Genomic DNA, 15726 nt, shown 5'->3' with positions numbered 1-15726 from the left:
TATCTTCCTCCTGCTCATTATCATTATAACTTGTACTAGTTAGCTTTTTGTCACTGTTACCAAATTACCTGACAAGAACAACTTAGAGGAGGAAAAGTTTTATTTTGGACTCACAGGTTTAGAGGTTCAGTTCATGGCCAGCTGACTCCATTGCTCTGGGTCTGAGGTGAGGCAGAACATAATAGCTGAGGAGTGTGGCAGAGAAAACTGCTTAGCTCAATAGCCAGGAAACTGAGAGAGCAAGTGAGGTGCTAGGAACAAAATATAACACCAAAGTCATGCCCCCAGTGACCTGTTTACTCCAGCCACACCTTGCCTGCCTAATGTTATCACCCAGAACAATAGTCCTTTCAAATTATTAATTCCTCAGGTGGATTAATCCACTGGTTAGCCTATAACTCATAATCTAATCATTTGCCTCTGAACATTTCTGCATGGTCTCACACATGAACTTCCAGGAGATACTTCATATCCAAACAGTAACATATCTATGATTCATCAAACTGTAAGCCATTAATATAAGTCTTACACCTCCAGACCCATGTCCTCTTCTTCTTACCAGTGAGTCGGAGTGGGCAAATATTAGGATATGACAATGAGCATTCAAAATAAGCAAAAATGAATATGTATCAAATACAATGGACTGTTTGCAGTTCCCCAAATTCACAGTCCCTGGGACAGAAAGGCTTTTTGTCTACATAGGTAATTGCTACTTATCTTGCAAAACTCAACTTGAGAGTCAACATCCCTTGGCCACTTTTGCTGATAATTTCTGTTTTCTTCCTACCTGCTCTGAGGAAGTGCTCTTCCTCTGAGATCCCAGAACACCCTGAGCAAAGAAACACCTGAGAACACTTTTTTTTTTAAATGCCCTAATTTTGCACAGGATATGACATTTTTTAAGTACAAAGGGATAATCAGTAGAAAGAAAGTAAATCTTCTTACCCATGGCTTGCTATCAGTTTCCCTTCTCAGATGAAGACACGGTTCCTAATTTGGGGGTTTCAATTTATAAATATTTTGTCAGAATATATTTTTATATATGTAAGAAAGAATATGTGTACATATACCTGTTATATTATGAGCATACAAGCTCAGAAACCAAACCAATCATTTGTTTTTACAAGATTATTTTTCTATACACACAATTAGTACTTGTCTTTATTTTTTAAGCTAATGTTATATTTTGGTGACTGTTTTAAATCAATATATTCAGAGTTTCTTTTTTTAAAAAATCCTTTATCACAGTCACATCTTGTTTCATTGTGAATTTGGGGTAGCCATAATCAGATTCCTGTGGTTATTTCTAATCTTTTTCTATTGTAAACAGTAATGCAACTAAATATTATATTGATATTATTTCATACATATTTGAGTACATTTGTAGGATTAAATTCCTAGAAGTGAAATTGCTGTCCATACAGTATTTGTATTTTAAATTTCATAGATATTGCCAAGTTGAATCATACTTCTGCCAAGACAAAGGTTCCCATTTCTTTATATCTTTCTCAACAGAGTGAGCTATCAGAGTTTTTAAAATTTCCAATCTGATTAAGGGAAAAATACCATCTCATTGACGTTTTAATTTACATTTATTATCAATGAGCTTAACATGTTTTCATGGTTTAGTCTGTAAATTGCCAATTTGTCCCCTTTACACATTTTTGGACTTTTTTTACTTGCTGAAGTATAGGTGCTTTTGCTTACTGTATTCTGTCAGCTAGCCCTTTGCCTTTTGAGCTGCAAGAATTTTTTCCTTTTGAGTTTGTCCTATGACATTATTTTCACTTTTTTCCTCATAGAATCTTTTTAATGTAGTTCATTTTATCATCTTTTTTTATGGCTTTGAGATTTTTGTGCCAAACATTGAAAAGCCCTTTGCATTACAAGGTTGCTAAATAACCTTCTCCACATGCTAGGGATACAGTTGCTTGCTGGGGACCTTGGAACAGCAGGTCAGGAAAGCTGTGGACAGTTTACAGGGCATGTGAAGAAAGGTCTGCCATTGAGGAAGTCCTCTTACTGAATGATCTCACAGGGGGACTAGGACTGTGAACTCAGGGGGAGGCAGAAAAACAAAACCCACCATGCTACTTTGCTCTCCCAGTCCTTTCCATTATCCCCCCCAAATTCCCCCAATCACCTTGGTCATCCTTGACTGAAAATGGATGTCTGCCTTCCAGATGGGGAGGCTATATACCTTCTCTGAGCAGAGGAACTAAGAGCATTATCTTATCTGCTGGAGATCAAGTTGCCCATCTTGGTAGGCGACACACATGAGCAGACAGGCCCCCTCATCCATCATGCACAAGGCAGCCTTGGTGTTCCCGTTCATTGCTGTTGACTGCAAAGGTCTCCGGAATTGGTGCCCTTTGACAGCTCTGGGAGCAGGAAGAGCCTCCCTTTTCACATGTGACTGGCTCTTTGACAAATCTGAAGCAAGGCCTTGCATTTTTGTGAAAAATTCCCATGATTGCAGCCCCAAACACCTAGTTTGCCTGAAGGCTACAGGTAGGGCTGCCTTTCATTTCAGATGTAGATAGTGACCAACACCCAGGAACCATTTAATGTGTTTTCATCATATTTGAAAATCAAAACAGTCAGACTGTTGGTCTACTGATGGCCAATGGAAAGGTAGAGTCATAAAATTAATTACATGGAAAATTATTTTTCTTTCTAATAATAGTATGGAACAAAGTATATTAGGTGAGGAAATGCTAAGTCACCAAGTTTGAATAGCAACTGTTATTGGTTGAGCTCTGAGTATATGCATGTGAGGATTCCATTCTTTCCAGATCTTTGATCAAATGAGATCCCGTACTCTTGCCTCTTAGGTTTGAACAGATGGTCCTGTCAGATGGGGTTGACTTACTCCCGTTGGTAGTTCCCTTGGTGCTTCACAGCAATAAAAGGAAATACAGCTCTCCTTTTGCCTTTAGTTTCTCAAACTTATTTCAGAGTAAGAACAAGAACATTTGAAATCTGATCCATTTATTTAGTGGGAAGAATGAGAACTTTGGAATGAGAAAGACTCATTTAAATCCTATCATTCTATGGCTTTGGATTACTTCTTAACCTCTTTGAACCTTAGAGTACTTGTCTGTAAATGGGTGTGCATTACCCACAAATAATTTGATGTAACAACTCACTCCAAAATCTAGCGGTTTACAATAGCCATTTGTTTAGCTCATAAGTCAGTGGTTGGTGTTCTCTCATCTAGTGTTAGCCAGAGCAAGTCTTAAGGCCAGTGAAGATTCAATAGTGGAGAAATAGACTCTGTCTTCCCATAGGAGGAGATGCAAAAAGACCTGAGTGCAGAGAGGGATGAGTTGTGGCCATTTTACAATCTACCATGCTACCTTAGAGGAATAAATATGATGATAAACAGAGAGTGTCACTATTGTATCCCAGAGCCATTCAGAATCATTAGTTGAGGATGGACCATTTGTCCACTGAATAGTTGATATAGTGAGTAATGTACAGATAAATGCAACCTCATCTCCCACCTCAAGTAGCTTTCAATCTGCGTAAAAAAGATGAACACTCAAGCAATTGTATGCTACCTTACAATGTGCAAAGAAGTGTCTTAAAGGAAGAATGGATAAAATAATATAGGATTTCAGAAGAGGGAGAGAGATCAACGCTCTGGGAAGGGATTTTGGTCTCAACTTAGGCTCTGCTTAATGTTTCCCTGTATTTAATTCTAATTATTGATCTCCCCAGGCTATCAATAATGACACAGTGCAGGAAACCCCAGTCCAGACAGATGAAGCATTTTAAACTGGAGCAATTTGAGGCGAATTAAGTATTTGAAAATTGCCAGTCATCTAGATTCTACACGCCCGGGCTAATATGGTTGGAGAAAAACCATCTTACTATCTTGCAGGTTAATAGTAATCCTCCTAAATTTACCTCTCTGATTAAAATAATTTTCACTAATTTAGGAGACCCTCAATCCCATTAACTTAAATACTTGATTTCCAGGGACAGCCAGAAGGTACAAATTACACTTTCAATAGATCTTTTTTTTCTGAAAATAGTTCTTTTTTTTTTTTCTCCCCTCTTTCTCTTATTCCTCATATTTTGGAACTTTGAAATGATTGCATTAACAGTATGCTAGAGGGGTTAGAAAAAAAATAACCCTACAACTGGGGAGGGGGCCTCAGCAGAGGTGTAGAGAGCCTGAGCAGAGGCAGGATTGGGTGAGGGGGAGGTCATGGTTATGTTCTTCTGTCAGCTGATGACATGTCAGGGGACCTTAGGCAAGTTCTCCACCTGAGTCTGGGTTTCTTCAAATCCAACCAGGGTATGATTATCTTGGGCCTTGATCCTTCACATGTGGAGTCATGAGCTAATAAAGTCTGTTCTGTGTACCGATTTTCTTGAAAGGAAAAGTGCTACCTAAAATACAAGGTACTTGTATTACTGGAAGGTGCTTGGAATTTTAATAGCTTTCTCCAACTGCGTCCAAAGTGGGCTTCTCTTTGTAACTGCTTTAAGTGGCTGAGAATTAAGGCTGAAAAGAGTTTTGTTTCTCCTTCCTTCTGTGCCTTGAGTGAGACTTCCACACCTTTTTTAGAGTGTGCCCAATTTGACCATTTAATGAAGGGCTCCACAAACATTGAGAACCTGTGTAACTTAGACAATGGTTAAGACAATACTGCACTGCTCTTTATAGGATCATAATTTTCCAACTAAAATATATTTAGCTAAATTGATAGTCAACTAATTAAGGAAAGCCTCAAGTTGAACAGCAACATTTGGCTTTGAAAGACATTGTAGGGGTCCTAATTCTCAATATTGGTGAATAGTCCTTGAGCTACCTCAATATTGAGGTTCTGCCCACGTAGTGTGCCTCTTCCCTTTCCCCTAGATTCTTAAATTATATTAAACATCTATGTATTATTTTTTTTCCCAGTCATATAATTTTTTAAGTTTTGTGGTCCTGGTGGTTTATACAAGACCATGCTAGGCTACAGATGAAGTAGCTTTCATCTAGGGAGATTCAATAGTTTAGAGATAAAGGTCCAAGAATCTATATTTGTTTTACATGTTTCCTGACTGGGCTTGGGAATCATTGCATCAAACACCCTTCATGCTGTATCTGTGGTGAGTAAAATAGTCTTTTTGCAACACTTAGGGGCTATTTTGCTGAAGGATTACCGTTTGTTGAGGCACTGAACTCATCTTCAGAAATTACCCAGTTACACTTCATAACAAACCTGTAAGGTCATTCCTCATATGCCCATTTATGAATGAGGAACTGAGGATTGGAAGTGTGAAGTCACTTGCCCAAGGTCAAAAGCTAGTATGTGGTAGAGTCAGGCTCTGAACATGCCCAACTCCAGAACTGACCACTTGTCCCACCGCCGTGCTGCCTCTCATCTGTCCTAGTCCAGGCATCCAAAAAGTTAAGGCAGGCGCAATAGATACATAAGATGTGATCCTTGCTCTCAAGAAACTGACTATGTAATCAGAATCAAAGGAAGACACTTGATAATGTCCAAAAGGATCATAAAATTAAGTGGAAAATTGTAGAGCAGAAAATTAGGGTAATTCTAGGTTTTTCAGTGGTAAGCAGAATATCACTGGATTAGCAAGTTTATCTTATTTTTGTTGCACTGCAGGTTGTTCTGCTGTGACTCAAATGTAGTGTGAAACAGGTACCCTTCTGTGTGAAGTTCCAACTTGAGATTTTATTGATGTCAGTCTTGCATTCTTTCAAGGAGATGGAATCTGTACATAAAATATTCTTTTTGTGGGGTTGGAGTATAGCTCAGTGGAAGAATGCTTACTTAGCATGCTTGAAACCCTAAGTTCGATCCCCAGAACCACAAAAATAAATTCTATTTCACATATTCTGTTTCATCATTGATCTAGTAGGCTGGAAGAGAAATCATTTACCTTCACATAGTACTATGTTGAATGGGCACTTATTTTTCTCTCCTTTGGAGGGGACAACTATAAATTAGAAAGGCAAAAGGGACTGAAAATTTAGAAGTTTTTAGACAAGTATATTAGACTAATTTTCCATTTTCAGAAGATATTTATATAACTAAAAAAAGAAAGAAAAAAGCATAAAAGACTCAGTTTAGGTTGAAGAATCAATTTAAAAAGTAATAGGGCTAGGGCCTAATGACTATGGTTGGAGCAGACATCCCGTATTTCCAATAGAAACCTCTTTGGAGCACCAGATCCTGCAGAGACAGTCATGTGATTAGGATGGGTGAAGATGTCTAAGATGACAGTCTTTCCAAGGGCTGAAATCCCACCAGGTCTGGGTTCATTGTTCATTTATTGGACTATCCTGTTTTGTTCAAAGAAAGGGATTAGATTACCAAAGCCCTTCTGTCTGTCTAAACAACAAACAACATGAAGTTCCTCTTGACCAAAGTCTATGGACATTGCTGGATCCTCCAAATTTGTGCTAGCCTTTCCCAATCCCAGACATCCCTCACAGCAATTATCATGCTGTATTTTAATACTCGGTATGCTTCTTTGTGTGCCTACCAGACCTGAGCTCCATGAAGTAAGAACTGTCTTGGTTTTGTTCACTATTATATCCCAACACCTAGCTAGCATAGCACTTATCTGTCCTGAAGCAGAGAAGCACTCAGTAAATATTTGCTGAATGGATAGTTAGATAGATCAGTGAACAAATGAACTTAATAGCATTAAACTCCAGTCAAACATAAAGTGGTATTTTCTCCTCCGCCCCCAAACTCTTTCTGACCATTTGTTTTCCAAACTCTGCTAATATGCTATGGCTTTAGGGGATACCCAGTGCATCTTAACTCCATTCTCATTGTGTATGGCACTTAAAACTAAGACCTCGTTTATTTTGCAAGAGTCAAGAATGAATTCTCAGGCTGTGATGGAATGGCATCGATGAAAGCATCTTTCTTGAGTCCCTTGTTTCTTTTGAATGACGTGTGGCTTTGAAATGGCTAGAGAAGATTACTAGGTAGTAGGTTTTTAATTACAAAATGGATTAAAGAATATGAAATGAAAGTGTACATAGGTCATAGAAAGGGAACATGAAATGGCACACCCCATAAGACAAAGACAGATGACACAGCAGAATGAGTAAGAAGGAAAAATCGCCAGGGGGCACTTTGGACAGGAAGAGTGCATGAGGAAGGACAGTCAAAGAAGGGTGAAAGTGTGAAGTTTGTTGATGTCATTAGAAACCCAAGGTGCCCGCCACAGCTGAAAGGAAATGAAATGGAGCCTCTGTAGGGAGATAAGACCGATTTCCAAGCTAAGCATTTTTCAACATGCTTTCTATCATTTCACTTTATCTTGGCCAGAAATAAACTAATTCTTATATTTCACTAAGCATCTGCAACTGGGGTGAGTGAGACCGTGCTGACTTTGGGCTTGCTCCCTTGACTCCCTGGGGAAGATCAAGATTAGAGCCATTTGGAAAGTTCTCTTAGGACTTCTCATTATCCCTAAGGAGATACTGCCTCCTCAGGAACTAGCTTTTTGTCTTTAAGGAAAAAAAAAAATCAAAACAAAAAAACCTAAAGAACTAGAAATCTCTGGATTGAAAAAATTGTTATTGCTGTAGTTGAGTGAGGTCATTATTGAGTTATTTGTACTAATATGCCACAGCTTTTCTAATACACAGCCCCTCCCCGCCAATCCTGGAGCAATCTTTTGAAGGAGCGATCTCCTTTTCCTCCAAATGGCGTATGCATTCTTCCTCAGGATTGCCTTAGGACCCGCTGCCTTTCTGTTGTACCTCTCATCACATACTTATTTTTAGCACCAAGGCCTATATAAAATCTTCAACATACATCCCAAGTGCTGGGAGCCATTAGCCAAGTAGGTATGACAGTTTCCTTGCCAGCGTACCCCATGTTGCAGTGACATTGAATGTAGGTGACCTTGCTCAAGGACCAAGGCGGATTAGGGCGTTCCCGGTTTAGGTTCCAGGTTTAAGGTTTAAGATTATTCCTGCTGGGAATAGGGCGTATCCTGCTGCCTGAGTTCCCCTTGAGTTCTCACGGGATTCAGACAGTATATTTTGGAGATAGAAGCCCAGTGGAGGTGGATTTGGGCAGAGAATGTGGATTTGGGCAGAGAACGTGGATTTCCCCAGAACGTGATTGTAGACGGCTGGTGTGAGGTCGGGAATAAAGAGTTGCTATTTGAATCTACAAGCTGTGTGGTGGCTCGTGATTGTGTGCCCAGCCAGACTGCGGCATTTGTGCCCAGCCAGACTGCGGCATTTGTGCCCAGCCAGACTGCGGCATTTGGTGGCCCGTACGGGGAACTTCTGAAGCTTGGAGGTAAGTGAAATTGCTTGCCCCTGAGGAAGAGCGAAAGAATGGGTGACCAATTCAAAAAACAATGTGTTATTGTTTTGATTTATCTTGTTTTTGTTTCAAGCTGCCTATCCCTAGAAATTTCTCAGGCAAACTGGAAAAAATGGTTGACTAAAGGTTTGAAGTTTGTCGGCCCTGAGGAAGAGAAAATTGATACAACGATTTTTTATTCCGTTTTTGTTTCATTCAGTTTCGGTTTTGTTTTGTGTTATCTTATTGGGTTGCGTTATCTTTATAGTAGATTAGAAATTAGTAAAAAACAAACCGAAAAGATGTTAAGTAAATTGTTAGAGGTTCAGACCATGGAGAAAGACATTTTAGATCAAGCAAAAGAGAAGGTCTCTCGAGCTAGTCAGACAGAGGAAGAAAATTTAAAGGAAAAGGGGTTGTTAGGAAAAAGGCCACAACAGGAGGCTGTTACTAACTCCCTTTTATCACAAGAGGGCGTAATTCAACCAACAGCCCCACCGATGGAGACAGCTGAGTGGCCCTCAAACCCCGTAGTTGATAAATGGGATCCTGAGACAGGACCTCAAAGATTAGCATGCCCTGTACTTGAACAGGCAGGAGGGCAGCGAATTCACCGTGCTTTAGATTTTAAAACAGTGAAGCAGTTAAAGGAGGCTGTAACAACCTATGGCCCCCAAGCTCCCTTCACGGTAAGCATGGTCGAGTCCATTACTAACTTGGACATGACGCCAGCAGATTGGGCTAGCATGTGTAAATCTGTACTAAATGGAGGACAATATTTGTTATGGAAGGTTGCCAATGAGGAATTTTGCACGGAGACAGCTAGGCGAAATGCAGCAGCCGGTTACCCTCAAAGAAATCTAGATATGTTGTTAGGAAAAGGACCTTATGAGGGTCAACGGCAACAAATTGAATATGATCCTGCTATATATGCACAAATGCCGCAGTCTGGCTGGGCACACAATCACGAGCCACCACACAGCTTGTAGATTCAAATAGCAACTCTTTATTCCCGACCTCACACCAGCCGTCTACAATCACGTTCTGGGGAAATCCACGTTCTCTGCCCAAATCCACATTCTCTGCCCAAATCCACCTCCACTGGGCTTCTATCTCCAAAATATACTGTCTGAATCCCGTGAGAACTCAAGGGGAACTCAGGCAGCAGGATACGCCCTATTCCCAGCAGGAATAATCTTAAACCTTAAACCTGGAACCTAAACCGGGAACGCCCTAATCCGCCTTGGTCCTTGAGCAAGGTCACCTACATTCAATGTCACTGCAACATGGGGTACGCTGGCAAGGAAACTGTCATACCTACTTGGCTAATGGCTCCCAGCATCTCCCCCCTTCTGATTAATTAAACAACAAGCAATGTGGCTTAAGGACCGTGCCTGGTAGGTTGTCCAATTCAACATATGGTTCTTACCAGTCATTGGAAAACTGACCTTTAGGCGTCACCCAAGAGATTTGCTTATTATTGTTTTTTTGCGTATAACTCCTTCCTTCTGTGGTCCATTTTCTTCTTAACAAAATAAGTAATTTATCACAGAAGTCTGTGGGTGGATTCATCACAGTTTCATTAGTAATAGAAAAATGGAAACCTCCAAATGTCAGAGGTGAATGGGTAAACAAACCATCATACTGTGGTGTATTAGTCAGCAATGAAAAGGAACACTATTGACATATTCAACAAATTGGGTGGATCTCAAGGGCATGATGCCCAGTGGAAAAATCCATTTTAAAAAGGTCAAGTACTACATGAATCCATTTATGAACATTTTGGAAGCAACAAAGTTAGAGATAGAGGTCCAACTAGCTGTTGCCAGGGGTTAGGCATGATTAGGAGGGACAAGGGTAGGACTGTTGGGGGAGCATGAGGGAGACCTCTGTGTGAGGAGATATCATTATATCGACTGCAGAGCTGGTTACATGAGTCTTCCCATGTGATAAAATGACAATATATTGGAATGATGTTAGATTCTCGGTTTTGACTACTGAGAGAAACTGGACATAGGGAATTAATCTCTCTGGTCTTCACACATCCATTTTGATATCTCATGGAGACTCTTCCCTGTATTCTACCCAAGTCCTAGGTAGACTGCTAAAGTCCTAGCTGCCTCTCTGGACCTTAGGGAGAACTGTTTCTAACCCTTCCCAAAGATGGAGCAACTCTCCTAGGCTCTAGTACAACTTCAGTCAGGAAGCTCAGGTTTTCCCCTGGCCTAGGGCTACATCTTTGATTTTTAAATGAGCATTAAAACAGCCCCAGGGGGGGAGGGGGACGACACCTTTCCCTCCACAGCACTGGGTTCTTCCTCTCCCTTTTCCATATCTGTGAAGTTCCCTTTCTTTTGATCTCAGCTTTGTCTCACGTTATTTCTCTTGATTTTATTTGGTATTCTAGTCTGGCTGGGGAGGGGTGGATGGAGAGGCCTGTCTGTCAACTCCTGCTGTTGCCTGGTCTCTTTGTGACCTTGTATTCCTCCCCACTAGACTGGTCAGTTATGGAAAGTGTTAGGGACCAGGTCAGCCTTTTTAAATCCCCATTCTTATGCAGAGAAAGTGCCCCTCCACGTTTGTAGAATGAATGAGCAAGTGAATCTCTATAGTTCATGGAAGAGAACCCAGGTATGATAGTTTTCCAGTGAAGTAGCTATCAAGAACACAGATGATTTTTTAAATTCACTTTTAAAATGTGTCATTATGGTGCTTTGTGTAGCATAATTCCTTTAAATACCAAGGGTGCATATGATCCCTAAGTTTAATGTAATAGATTAGAAGAACAAAGTATCTCTAAACGAAAAAACAAGGCATTTAAGAGTGAATCAAGAATATTTTTTTCTCCCACCTTTATGTTCTCTGCCATCTTTTTTTTTTTAATATTTTTATTCATTTTTTAATATATGACAGCAGAATGCATAATAATTCATATTAAACATATAAAGCACAATTTTCATATCTCTGGTTGTATACAAAGTATATTCATACCAATTTGTGTCTTTATACATATACTTTGGATAATGATGTTCATCACATTCCACCAACATTTCTAACCCCCTGCCCCCTCCCTTCCACTCTCACCCTTCTGCTCGATCGAATCTTATTGCTTGATATTGGTCTATTTAGAGTTTATATATCTCAAAAGAAGAAATACAAATGGCCAACAAAAATATTTTAAAAATGTTCAACATCCTTAACAATCAGGAAAATGCAAAGCAAAACTATACTGAAATTTCATTTCAACCCACTTAGAATGGTAATCATTAAGAATAAAAGTAACAATGTTTGCTTGTAAGGATATGAGGAAAAAGATAAACTTATATGTTGCTGATGGAACTGCAAATTAGCACAACCACTTTGGAAAGCAGTATGGAGATTCCTCAAAGACTAGGAATGGAAATATCATGTGACCTCTTATCCCACTCCTTTGTATTTATCCAAAAGAATTAAAACAAGTATACTAAAGTGAAACATGCATACCAATGTTTACAGTAGTGGATTTCAGAATAGTCAAGTTATGGAACCAGGCTAGGTGTCATCAGACAAATGGACAGCATGATGTTCTCCAATTTCATCTGCCATCTTTTTTGGATTCTAGAATTAGCGAACCGAGGGCTGGGGGGGCGGGGGGAGTTTAGTCTCTGGTCCTGGTTTCCCATTCCTGTTCTGTGGAGCTCAGAGTAACACAGGGGACTTCTGGGGCTGCAGGGACTTCAGCCAGAGGCCAGAGGGCCTGTACTTGGGTGTCCTGTCTCTGTCTCAGGCTGCTTGGGTTTCATCAAAGTGCCCTACCCACCCATAATCTGAGAAGGGGAGCCTTGTAATCTCTACCTCAGGTTCTGTAGGAGTCATAAAAATGGAGATAATATTGGTCCTTTTCCTCAGAGAATCTTTGAGAAGATCACTATACACAGCAGAACCTCTCAGACACTGAGAAAACCTGGGTACCTTTTGTTCCTTTTTTAGGTTTTTGCTTTCTTTCCTTTCCCTTTTTTAGGGAGGTGGGGGGGTAGTTCTCACTGTCTGTGCATAATACTTCAAATTTTCAGATATTTTGAATTTATTCAAGAAATAAATGTGTTTGTTACATGTTCAATAATTAATCACTTGTCTTACCAAAACAAAAAACAAGAAATGACTCCATAAGTGGCATGGTTGAGTAATGCAGCAGAGGGTTCAGGTTTAAGGACTGGACCATCTTTTTTTGTGACTGTCTCAATAATTTCATTTAGAGATTATACCAGAAATCCATATTGGAAGGCCCTGAGGATTATGATGTCACTGTGGACATTGAACAGGGTGTTTTCCATTCCTGACTATCCCACATAGGTGTAGAAGACTCTGACTCTCCTCTCTCCCCAGTAACTACAATGAGGCCCCAGAGTGGAGAGGACCCCTCATTCAGGGCCTCAGCTGTGGGGTAATTATGAGACTAGGGCTGCTGCAATGCCCAGGCCCTTTGACCCTCTTCACTGTGGGGAGAGGAGTTTTTTGCCCTTTGAGGCAAACAGACTCTTACCCAGATAGGTCCAGGGTTATGGTGATTTACCAGGTGTAGGTAGGCTTCCCAGTGAGGTTCTCAGGAGAGGAAGGATCCAAAGTTAGAGGATTCACCAAGTGACATCTGAAATACCACTGTCCACCAGAGATCTCCAGATCTTCAGCATCGCTGCCTCTTGCCCTCTCCAAGAAGCCCAAGCAGAGCAGGGAAATGTGCCTCTTTTGTGGGTCTGATCCCTGCTGCTTGGAAATTCCTTGAGTGTGTCAGAACTCAGCCCCGAGGACACCTATCCTGTCTTATGGTTGCAGGCAGAAGAAAATGGAGCTCAGTGAGAAGCTGGGTTGTCTTCATTTCGAAGCCGTTTGTAGGTCCTGGCTCTGTCATGGAACTGTGATTTTGGCAAAGCCACTTGACTACTGTGGGCCTCACTTTCTTCATCTATACAATGAGGACATTGTATAACATAATTTTTAAAAATGTTAAAGTTTTGGAGACTTTCACAACATTTGAATAATTTTTTAATTTTTTTTAATTTGTTCTTATTATACATAATAGTAGAATGTATTTTGACATGTATACACGGATTATAATTTCTCATTTTTCCTGGTGTTACATGATGTAGAATTATATTGGTTCCTTTAAATGAATTTTATAAATAAAAGTGGAATTATTCCTGTTGAAGGAGGATCCAGAACCTGTTCTTTTCTCCTTTATATCCTCTACTGTACCACTATAATGATGTCTCTACAAAATTCTATGTGTGCCAAGAATGTAGTTTGCTAAGTTAAATCCAAGTCCCAGGATCCAGGGTATAAGATCCTAGGACTCATTGATTTTGGTCAAGAAAGGTGCTGGTACAGCCATTTTTGTCCACCTGGCCTTCGTGTCCTCTGGGATGACCACTCATCTTGTGAGTATGTTGTGCCTTTGTAACAACCTCAGGCATCTCTGGATCAGGGATGCAAGATATGGCATGGTTGGGTGTATCTTGGAAGAGCTTCCACATCCTGTGGACATTGGGCTTCTACCTGCCAAATGCTGAAATGAACCAGTAATTCTTTTGGAGAGCACAGACTTTCATCATTGAGGAGGATTCAAGGATTATATATTTTTTTCTTTCTTTCAAATAACACTCCCACTGTTCAGGCTTAAATACCAAAACCGTATGGTTTGCAGAATCACTGCCAAAAAGTCAATCATCAGAGAAACTGCAAAGATAATAGCTCCTATTGATCAAATCAGAAGAATAGCTTTTGAGGTTTGCTCTCCTATGGAGGTTGAGAAAGATAAGGGCTGAAGTTTTCTAAAACATACTTGATTTGCTTAAATTGGATAAAACCACATATAAACACTTAAGTTCCTAGAGAACTGGTGACCAATTCAGGAAAACCTCACAAAATGAAAAGATTGGCTTCGATTAGTGAAGCATGTGAAATACAGTCTTTTAAAGAGCATGGCGAATGCATTATTTCAAACACAGTGACATAGCAGCTAACTGAGTATGTCCATGTGGAGGATGGTTACTGTCTGCCTTGCTAGACAGAAAAGAAGTCACAAGTCCTCACTTGAAGCTGGGCGTTGTGCAGGATCTTTTTGGTCCATTAGAAAATTTAAAATTGGTTGCAATCCTGTGAGGTGACTTTTATTGTCTCCATTTTATAGATGAGAAAGTAGATATCAAAGATTTCAAATAACTGACTCACAATCACAAAATTCATAAGCAGAAGAAATTGCTATTTAAATGTAGGTGTGTATTTCCATTGAATATTCTGCTGTCTCCATTAACTTGCCTATTACATAGTGAAAGCAAGAGCTAGAGAGGCTACTAGTCTGATAGTAAATATGCTTGGAAATGGTTCATCTTTTGCCAGAATGAGAATGGTAGAGGAGCTCAGTCCACCAGTGGATCCTACAGAGTCAAGACTGGTGGCCATGAAATTAATGTAGTTCAAGTTGAGGTTGCTCAGTTTTTCTTACCTGAACTTCAGCCTTTCAGGAAAAAAATTTTTTTTTTAAACATCATTTTGTAAGACAGAATTATTGATATTAAAATTTATATTTTTACATAAAATAGCCAGCCTTTCTTTTAAGAATGGTTTCAGAAAATAATACTTTCTGGTTATTATTCATATTTTAAAATATTTTATGTTTTTATTATCATTTTATCTGAGAAAGCTGAACATATGGTTATCTAAAGCAATCAATCCTGAGGCTGAGAACAAAATTCCTCAGAATCAGCACAATCCATCAATGAGCTTGCAAATTGGAATTATCTTTTCCATTGCCCAAGAACTGAGTGGTAATTAGCGTCCAGGGACAGGTGGAGAACAATTTCACTGTTAGCATTTCCAAGAATCCATTCATTTGTCATCGGTCCCAAATTACATTCAATCAGCAGTTTCAAACTCGGGTTGGAAAAACCAAGTGACATATAGCTAAATTTCTATGAAGTTCATACTGAAAAATGAAACTTGTATTTCTGGCAGTTTAGCTGTGAACAGCAGTAAGACGAAGCTATGAAAATATTGAATGTAAATTCTGTGTGGGTCTGCCTGAATCCCACTGCTTTCTCACCCTGTGCCTCCTTGCCTGAAATGCCACTCCTTCTGCCATGCTTCTGTTCCCAAGCTCTGCTCCCTGAAATCTAGGTATCTGAGTGCTCCACGAACCTTTTTGGAAGACAAGTTACCATCCTCTGTGACACTGCAATCAAGGATTGACAGGTTTGAAGGAGCCAGAGCTGGTAGCAGCAGGATGGGAGTCAGGGTGGACTTGCAGTTGAGTCAGACATGGAGGGCCCCAAAACGTAACATCCCTTGCATGAAATCCCCATCCAAGGTCAGGGGCAGATAGAAACACTGCCTGCCACTGTGATTTTGTGTTAAAATTTTTATCGACTTGGGTCTAATTTTCTGTTTG

This window comes from Marmota marmota, unplaced genomic scaffold (genome assembly GCF_001458135.2).
Source record: "Marmota marmota marmota unplaced genomic scaffold, marMar, whole genome shotgun sequence".
Lineage (NCBI taxonomy): Eukaryota > Metazoa > Chordata > Mammalia > Rodentia > Sciuridae > Marmota > Marmota marmota.
This window is presented reverse-complemented; position numbering follows the sequence as displayed.